Genomic DNA, 8966 nt, shown 5'->3' with positions numbered 1-8966 from the left:
CTCCATTTTTTTGGTAAGGTCAGCCAATTGCTTGGTAATAAGCTTGTTTTGAGCTAGCAGTGCATCCACATTGTTTAGCTTAATCACTCCTCTAGTGTTGCCTCTTTCAAAAGCATAGAAGTAGTCATTCTCTGCTACAGTCTCAATGACATCTATGGCTTCTTCAATGGTCTTCTTCTTGTTCAGAGATCCCCCGGATGAGTGGTCTACTGCCTTCTTTGATTCATACGAAAGGCCTTCATAGAAAATGTGCAACTGCACCCATTCATTGAACATATCTGGCGGGCATCTTCTTGCCAAGTCCTTAAACCTCTCCTATGCTTCATATAGAGTCTCACCATCTTGCTGCCTGAAGGTTTGTACCTCAGCTCTCAACCTGTTGATTCGTTGAGGAGGATAGAATCTTGCCAAGAATTTATTCACCACGTCTTCCCAGGTTGCTAAACTCTTCTTTGGAAAGGATTCCAGCCATTTAGATGCTTTGTCCTTGAGTGAGAAGGGAAATAGAAGTAGTCTATAGGTGTCAAGGTGAACACCATTAGACTTCACAGTATCGCATATCCTCAGGAAGGTGGTTAGATGTTGATTGGGGTCTTCTTGGACACTTCCTCCGAATGAACAATTTTTCTGAACAAGGGTGATGAGCTGTGGCTTTAGTTCAAAGTTGTTGGCATGTATGGTTGGCCTTTGGATGCTACTTCCACAGTTTTCTGGATTTGGGTTGATGTAAGAACCCAGAACTCTTCTCTCTTGTCCAGCCTGATGCGCTGGACCTTCTCTGCCATGGTTGTGAGCCTCTTCTTCATGATGGTTCTCCATATTCTCATCCATGTCTGGTTCAAAGTACTCCTCCTCTTCTACCTGTCATACACCCAATAAGGCACAAGCAAGAAAGATAGATGCAGACAATATTTTCTGCAGAAATGCTGTTAGTGTGAGTGATGCAATATATCAAACAGTTAGTGGGTCAGTGAACCAAATATTAAAACAAAATGCAGGTAACACCACTAATGGGTGAAAGGTAAAGGGAAAGAAATAACTAAAGCTGAAAGTAAATTACTTATATGAAACTAAATCAAACAAAAGGAAAATGCTCAATCTAGTTATCCACCAATTTAATCATTGTTGATACAAAATCAATCCCCAGCAACGGCGCCATAAACTTGATGCACGAAAACTTGTCTCTCAACAGATTTCCCTTGGCAAGTATACCGAATTGTCGTCAAGTAATAACTCACAAAAGAGTGAGGTCGAATCCCACAGGGATTGATTGGTCAAGCAACTTTAATTGGAGGAATGTTCTAGTTGAGCTAAGCAGAATTTGGTTTGAGAGTTACAGGAAATTAAATGGCGGGAAAGTAAATAGTAGAAAATGTAAATGCTGGAAATAAAGAGCTGAAAATAGATGACGGAAAATAAATTGCAGAATCTTAAATGGGAATGAGGAAGATGATCATAAAAGTAATTGGAAAAAATTAAAGAGAATGGGTAAGATCAGAAATGGGGAGTTCATCGGGCTTAGAAGATGTTGCATCCTCTGGATCAAGTTCATTTTCATCTCTTCCTCAATCAATGCCTTCATTGATCTCCTTGGCAATCTTAAGTGATTGAATTCCAATTTCTTGGTAATTCAATCTCTCAAATCTTGATTAATAGCCAATTCCTTGGTCCAATTGCTCATGAGAAGAGATGAGGTATGGTCACTGATTATACCAAATGTATTTTCAAATCAAAGTGTTGGTAGGATTATATGTCACTATATCCATCCAAACCCCAATTTGGTCCAACATGAGAAAGTATTTCTAGCATGATCTCTTCATTCCTCTTCCAAGGTTCCGAAGAGATCCAAGTATGAATAGCTTCTTTTCCAAGATAACTACTCAATTGGGTGAAGATTGAAAGCTTTCTAGTAAAATCAAGAGAAAAGAAAGAAGAAGAATAATGAAAACTATTATTGATCCATCAAATTACAACAGAGCTCCATAACCCAATGAAAGGGGTTTAGTTGTTCATAGCTCTAGAAATGGAAAACAAAGATGGAGAATGCATTCCGAAAAGTTAAACTAGAAGTTGCAGAGAAAGTAAAAAATACAGAGACTAATTCTAATAATGCCAAAAGCTTCCTTTCTAGTTCAAAGTTCTCCCTATTTATACTATTCTTCTGATCTTCTAGTTGCTTCTTCAAGTCTTGGATATGGGCCTTTGGATCTTGAGTTGAAGCAGTTATCTTCTTCAGTGGGCTCAACTTTACTTGCAGAGAAAGTGTGCAGTAGGTATGGACTTTAGCTTGGGGCGTTAGTGGTGTTAACGTTAAGTGAAACTGTGGGGTTGAGAACGTTAGTGTTCCGAGGATTACCTGAAACTATAGGTTGATCTCGGACGAGATCTTCTGTACTGGTCAGAACCGATGTGTACGGCTGGTAAATGGAGGCCGGAGCTGGTACGTCCGACTTGTTTGGACTTGAACGTGCTGCTGATCCTCCGTCACCGAAGGGTGGGGGGTACCTGCAAGAGACTCCGATGCTTAAGTTAGCATGGGTATTAAGCAGATGTTATGTAGAATCAGTATATGAGTTATACCTGGGTGCTCCAGTGTATTTATAGTAGTGTGGGCTGACCTTTCTGATAAGATAAGTTAGTTATCTTATCTTATCTTATCTTTATCTTGAGTGAAGTCAGCTTATCCTTAAGGGAACCGCCTTTATCTCTGTAGGCTTGAACTGCCTTTGGATTTGGGTCGTGTTCCTCTATTTGGGCCCTTTACTGGGCTCTCCTGTCGATTTGGCCGATCTCTTTAAGAAGAGGTCGGATAGTCGGACCTGAAGAGGTTAGTCGTTTTGCCACCAATCATCCCGGGTCGGACAGTTCGACCCAGGGTATGAACAGTGCCCCTGCTTGAGCTCGGTCTTTTTTTTGAGGTCGAGTTCTTGACTTCGGTCCTTCTCTAGTGAAGCCAAACTCAAGCATTTTGTCGATTCCTTTGTAGAAGCTTTTGAATGTAGAACGTTTTTCCTTTAAAAGCGCACGCTTTTATATCGGCGCTGTTTTGGGAATGCAAGCGGTTTTAATATCCTCATTTAATTGGCATTTAATTGCCCCGTTTCCCCTAACTTCTCTATTTTTTGAATTTTGCACTCAGGAAAACAGTTTCTCTCCTTCGCCCTTTTCGTAACTTCTTCACATTTCTTCTTTCACTCTCTCGTTTTCTGTCTTTCGCTTGCGCTTCTGCTTTCGTCGCTTGGCATTTTTCTGGGCAGCCTTTGTCTCTGCGCTTCCACTCTCCCTCGCAGCTTCTTCGGTCTCCAGGTTAGTCCCATTTCGTATTTTCCTCGTTTGTTTTTGTCTTTGCGATGGGGTTTTCCTTTTGATCTTCTTTTTGGAGAAAGTTTGGATCTTTCTGTTTTTTATCATGCTTGACTTGTTGCATGCTCTGGAATTTCTTTGCTTTTTGGTGCGAATCTTTTTCTTGTTGCTTGAATCTTTTTCTTTTGCATGTTGCCGCCGTTTCTGTTTGTGCCTTGGCTGATGATTTTTTGCTTGATTTCAAAAGAAAGTTTGCGCCTTTGCTGCTTGGTCTTTTTTGATATTTCTGATATACTGTAGAAGTAATGTTTTTTGCTAGTAAACTGTAGAAGTGTGGTCCTTTGCGTTTTTGCTTCCTTTGTTTTCTTTCTGGATTTTGTTTTGATGAGTGCTGGAATGTAGGCCGTAGAAATAACTTGAAAACCTTGCTTGTTTACTGCCTCCAAGGGATGCCCCAAGATCCTTTGTCTTGAGTCTTAGGGTTTTCCCTTTTGTTTATCCGCCCATCGAGATGTTTTGCCCTCTGTCCGAGATGTTTTTGTGTAATCCATTCTTCCTTTCTTTTTGTAGGATTTAGTTGACCTCATGTCTTCCCGAAATAACGTTGTCGAAATGCCATCCCAGGTTCCCGTGGGTATGGCTGATTGGGTGGACTCCATGGTTCTTATGTGTGTCTCGCTGGTTGATTCCGAATTTTGTACTCAGCTTAGGCAGTTTCACAGTGTCTGTAGTAATTCTGGTGATGAGAAGAATTATGAACTTGTCCCTCCCTCTTCTGACGAGAGAGTCTGCTTTTCGACTCGAGTTGTTGATGGTCGCCCTTTCTTTTATGCTTATGATTTTTTCTTTGGTCAGTTGGGTATCACCCTTCCTTTTACCAAATTCGAAACTGACCTGTTATGGTGTTGTAATGTTTCCCCTTCTCAACTTCACCCCAATTCCTGGGGTTTTATTAAAATTTTCGAATTGCTGTGCGATGGTTTTGGTATTCCTGCTTCCCAATCTCTCTTTTTCTATTTTTTTGTCTTGACTAAGCCCGGTGTGGTAAAAAAGAGGTCGGCCTGGGTCTCCTTTCGTTCTACCCAGGGGAAGAAGGTTTTTTCCATGTTTGACGAGTCGTTCCGTGATTTTAAAAACTACTTTTTCAAGGTCCGAGCTGTTGAAGGAGCTCGACCCTTTTTTCTGGATGAGAATGACGAACTTGCTTTTCCCTTGGAATGGCAAAAAGATGTGAGGGTCTCCAGGTATTCGTGGGAAATGTTGGATGAGGCTGAGCTAGCCTTTGTGACTATCTTGGAAGAACGCTGGGGTCAACCTCCCCATCTTGACACAAAGAAATTTCTAACCAATCCTACTCTTCTTCAAACTGAACTGGGTATCTTGTGTTTCTTTTATTATTTTGTTTATGTTGCTTGTAGCTATCTTTTCCGACTTATCCGACTTGTAGCTGAGTTTTCTGTTTTGTTTGCAGAGGCAATGAAGAATAATGAATCCATGAAAGCTTATAAGAGGGCGCAGAGGGCGACTGCTGCCAGAAATGCTGCTGCCCAGGCGGCTGGGGAGGGATCCTGCCAAGTGCGCGAGAAGCCATCAGTGCAGAGTTCCGCCGGGGTGAAGAAGGTGATTCCTACACCCCGAGTTCGTTTGGCAGACCCTCACGTCACCTCTGCTGCTCCTTCTGTTGCTCCTTCCAATAAAAAAATAAAAAACTGCTGAGCCCTTCGACCTCGATGCTCCTGATTTTAATGCTATTGAATTCGTGGATCAACAAATCGGTCCCTACGGTGCTCTCTCCATGGACGATGTGTCCATCCTTCATCACTTGGAATTCATGGCCCGAAATCATGTGAAGATGGCATATATGTTGGCTGCCATATATCGGACTGCTCAGAATCTTCCTCTCCACGCCACTAAAGCGTTTATGGAGGAGGCGAAACAAGAGTTTGATCGGATGAAGGAGTTAAATGAGGAGCCTGAGACGAAGGTGGCCAAGCTGGAGAAGGACTTGAAGAATGAAGAGGCGAGTTCTCAGTCATTGGCAGCTTTGTTGAGGTTGGCTGAGGATGCAGTCTTGATGCACAAGGATAGTTATGTTACCTCTTATCGAGAGGTGCTGCGCCTGAGGGAGGAGCTCGACCATGCCCGAGAAGATTATTCTGAGCTTCAAGGTCATCTCGTTGGCAGCGTGACTGCTGCTTATGAGAACTTGAAGGAGCAAGTTCGGGTCATTGCTCCCGAGGTCGATCTCACCCTTTTTAGTTTGGATAATATAGTCAGGGATGGCAAGATTGTCCCTAATGATGAGGGTGATGATGATGATGTTGTTCCTCCCCCTGTGTCTTCTACCCAAGTGCCGACCTCTTCGGTTCCTCCTGCTGTGCCCGACTTGGATTGCTAGATCCTGAATCGAGAGGATGGAACTGTGGATGCTGTGCCGATCCAGACTCGCCCTCCTTCTCCTTGTCCTGATGCTGCCAAGAAGGTTCCTGATGCTTGTTGATCTCTTCTTAAAAATTTGTGTAGTTGGCCCGGCTTGTGGGCTCTTTTAGAACTTTTTTATTTATTTGCTGATACTTTCTAGTTGCTTGTCTAGCAACTTTTTATTTTGAAAAACAAAAGGTAACTTGTTATCTTTTTTGTGGTAGGTTTTGGTGGCCTTCCAGGCCTTATAACATTACAAAGTAGAAGTAGTTGCTTGAGTTGACATCTTTTTGTTTTTCTATTGATGTTTGAAATCTTGCTGCTCGATCTCCTTAGATTACTTTGTTGTTTGTAGTTTGAATCCTTTGAGGTTTCGATTTGTGGGGTCCAGCTTGTTTCTCGGGTTTCCGTATTTGTGGCCGGTTCCTTTCTAAGTTATTATTGTAATTCCCTCTTTCAGAGATTACTTTTATAACTTGTTTGTAGGAGATTGACTTCGTCAGGTCAATCTCTTTTTAAGTTATTTTTGTGATCCTCTTTCTTGGACCTTTGTCAGGTCTCTTTCAGGGATTACTTTGATAACTTCTTGGTAGTAAGAGTCCGACTTTGGTTATATCGGTCTCCTTTAAGTTACTTGTAGTCCTCCTTTTTGGATCTTTGTCAGATCTCTTTCAGGGACTACTTTGATAACTTTTAAGTAGTAGGAGTCCGATTTCGTTATATCGGTCTCCTTTAAGTTATTTTGTAATCCTCTTTCTTGGACCTTTGTCAGGTCTCTTTTAGAGACTACTTTGATAACTTTTAAGTAGTAGGAGTCCGACTTCGTTATATCGGTATCCTTTAAGTTATTTTTGTAATCCTCTTTCTTGGACCTTTGTCAGGTCTCTTTCAGGGATTACTTTGACAACTTTTCAGTAGTAGGAGTCCGACTTGGTTATGTTGGTCTCCTTTAAGTTATGTAGTCCTCTTTCTTGGATCTTTGTCAGATCTCTTTCAGGGACTACTTTGATAACTTTTAAGTAGTAAGAGTCCGACTTCGGTATATCGGTCTCCTTTAAGTTATGTAGTCCTCTTTCTTGGATCTTTGTCAGATCTCTTTCAGGGACTACTTTTATAACTTTTCATTTTGGGCTGACTTTGTCATGTCGAGCCCTTCTAAGTTAAAGTAATCCTCTTTAATAGGGTTGGCCAGACCTCTTTCCAGGGTTTACTTATAACTTGGGTTGACCTGGTCCGACTTTTCCACGTCGGCCAGTCTTTAAGTTATTATATTAGTAATCCGTAAGACCTCGTTAGGTTCTTTTTTATACTACTTTCGATAACTTCTTACATTATTCCGTGTTCATCTTTGCCGATTTGTAGAAAGTAGTTGTCATCTCTAGATCGTCCTTTGGGTGAATCGCGTTTTCACCTTTATCGGACGGTTGTCTTTATCGTGATCGTGCAGTGAAATTGTTTTTCACTTTCTGCTGATCTGTTGCTTTATAATCGGACGATGAATGCTTCAGATTAATGCGTCTTGAAATCTTTGTAGAATATCTAAAATATATTTTATTTAAAGAAAAAGTGCAAATATATACATATGGGATTGTCTGAGTCTCAACTTGGTGCCTCATTAAAAAACCTTTTCAGGAAAAAGAGTGCATCCAATGATGAGATCCTTTATCTTTTCTAACTGTAGTACCTTCTGAGGTTGCAGGCGTGCCATGACCTGGGAAGCTCTCGTCCATCGAGTTCAGACAGTCTGTGGTAGCCCTTTCCGAGTACTTCTACAACTCGGTAGGGTCCTTTCCAGTTTGCTGCCAGCTTTCCCTCTCCTGGTCGAGTTGTTCCAATATCATTTCGGATTAGGATGAGATCATTCTCTGCAAAACTTCTCGGCACTACCTTTTGATTATATCTGGAAGCCATTTGGCGTTTTAGAGCTTCTTCCCTGATCCGAGCTCCTTCTTGGATTTCGGGTAACAAGTCGAGTTCTTCTCTCTGAAGTTGGGAGTTTGCTCCCTCATTGTAGTGAACTACTCTAGGCGACCCTTCCTCAATCTCTACTGGAATCATCCCCTCTATTCCGTATGCTAATCGGAAGGGAGATTCCTTCGTGGTGGAATGTGGCGTTGTTCGATATGCCCACAGGACCTGTGGAAGCTCTTCTGCCCAGGCTCCCTTTGCATCTTGTAATCTCCGTTTTAATCCGGCCAATATGACTTTGTTAGCAGCTTCGGCCTGCCCATTGGCTTGTGGATGTTCGACGGAGGTGTACTGGTGCTTTATATTCAAGTCGGCTACTAGTTTTCTAAAGCCTGCATCTGTGAATTGGGTGCCATTGTCTGTGGTTATTGAATATGGAACCCCGAACCTTGTGACAATATTTCTATATAAGAATTTCCGGCTTCTTTGAGTGGTGGCATTGGCTAGGGGCTCTGCCTCGATCCACTTTGTAAAGTAATCTACCCTTACTATGAGGAATTTAACTTGTCCTGATCCCTGTGGGAAGAGGCCGAGAAGATCGAGTCCCCATTTTGCGAACGGCCAAGGCGAGGTCACGCTGATGAGCTCTTCTGGCGGGGCGATGTGAAAGTTGGCATGTTTCTGACATGGTGGGCATGTCTTTACAAATTCTGTGGCTTCTTTCTGTAGAGGTGGCCAATAAAATCCCGCCCGGAGCACTTTTTTGGTGAGAACTCGTGCTCCGATATGATTGCCACAGATACCACCGTGTATTTCTTCTAGCACTTCTCTTGTGTTGGAGGTTGGCATGCATTTTAGTAAAGGTGTTGAGATTCCTCTTTTGTACAGGATGTTGTTTATGATGGTGTAGTACTGTGCCTCCCTTTTTAGCCTTTTTGCGTCCTTTTCTTCTGTGGGGAGCGTTCCTGTTCTAAGGTAGTTGGCTATAGGGGTCATCCATCCTTGGTCCTGACTTGTTATAGTCAGGACTTTTTCCCCTTCCGAGATTGACGGGTTCTGCAACATTTCCTGGATGAAGCTTCTATTGTTGCCCCCTGGTTTGGTGCTAGCTAGTTTTGAGAGTGCGTCAGTTCGGGCATTTTGTTCGCGGGGTATGTGGCAGATCTTATACTCCCCTATTTGTCCAAGCTGTTCCTTGGTTTTATCCAAATACTTTTTCATGGTGGGATCTTTGGCTTGGTAGCTCCCTGTTATTTATGATGTGACTATTTGTGAATCACTGTAAATGTTGAGTTTTTGAGCTCCGACTTCTTTAGCCAGCTTCAAACAAGCTA

At 42.3% G+C, this 8966-nt stretch overlaps 1 non-coding gene across 1 annotated transcript; it reads left to right on the top strand.

The window, feature by feature from the left end:
- The first annotated feature begins 271 nt into the window (after nucleotides 1-271).
- Nucleotides 272-378, top strand: LOC148580490 (small nucleolar RNA R71). Its single transcript, XR_015896234.1, has one exon. It is a non-coding gene; the product is annotated as a small nucleolar RNA R71 (small nucleolar RNA).
- The last annotated feature ends 8588 nt before the right edge of the window (nucleotides 379-8966 follow it).

Source organism: Arachis ipaensis, chromosome B10, assembly GCF_059453495.1.
Source record: "Arachis ipaensis isolate K30076 ecotype BB chromosome B10, ASM5945349v1, whole genome shotgun sequence".
Lineage (NCBI taxonomy): Eukaryota > Viridiplantae > Streptophyta > Magnoliopsida > Fabales > Fabaceae > Arachis > Arachis ipaensis.
This window is presented reverse-complemented; position numbering and strand designations above follow the sequence as displayed.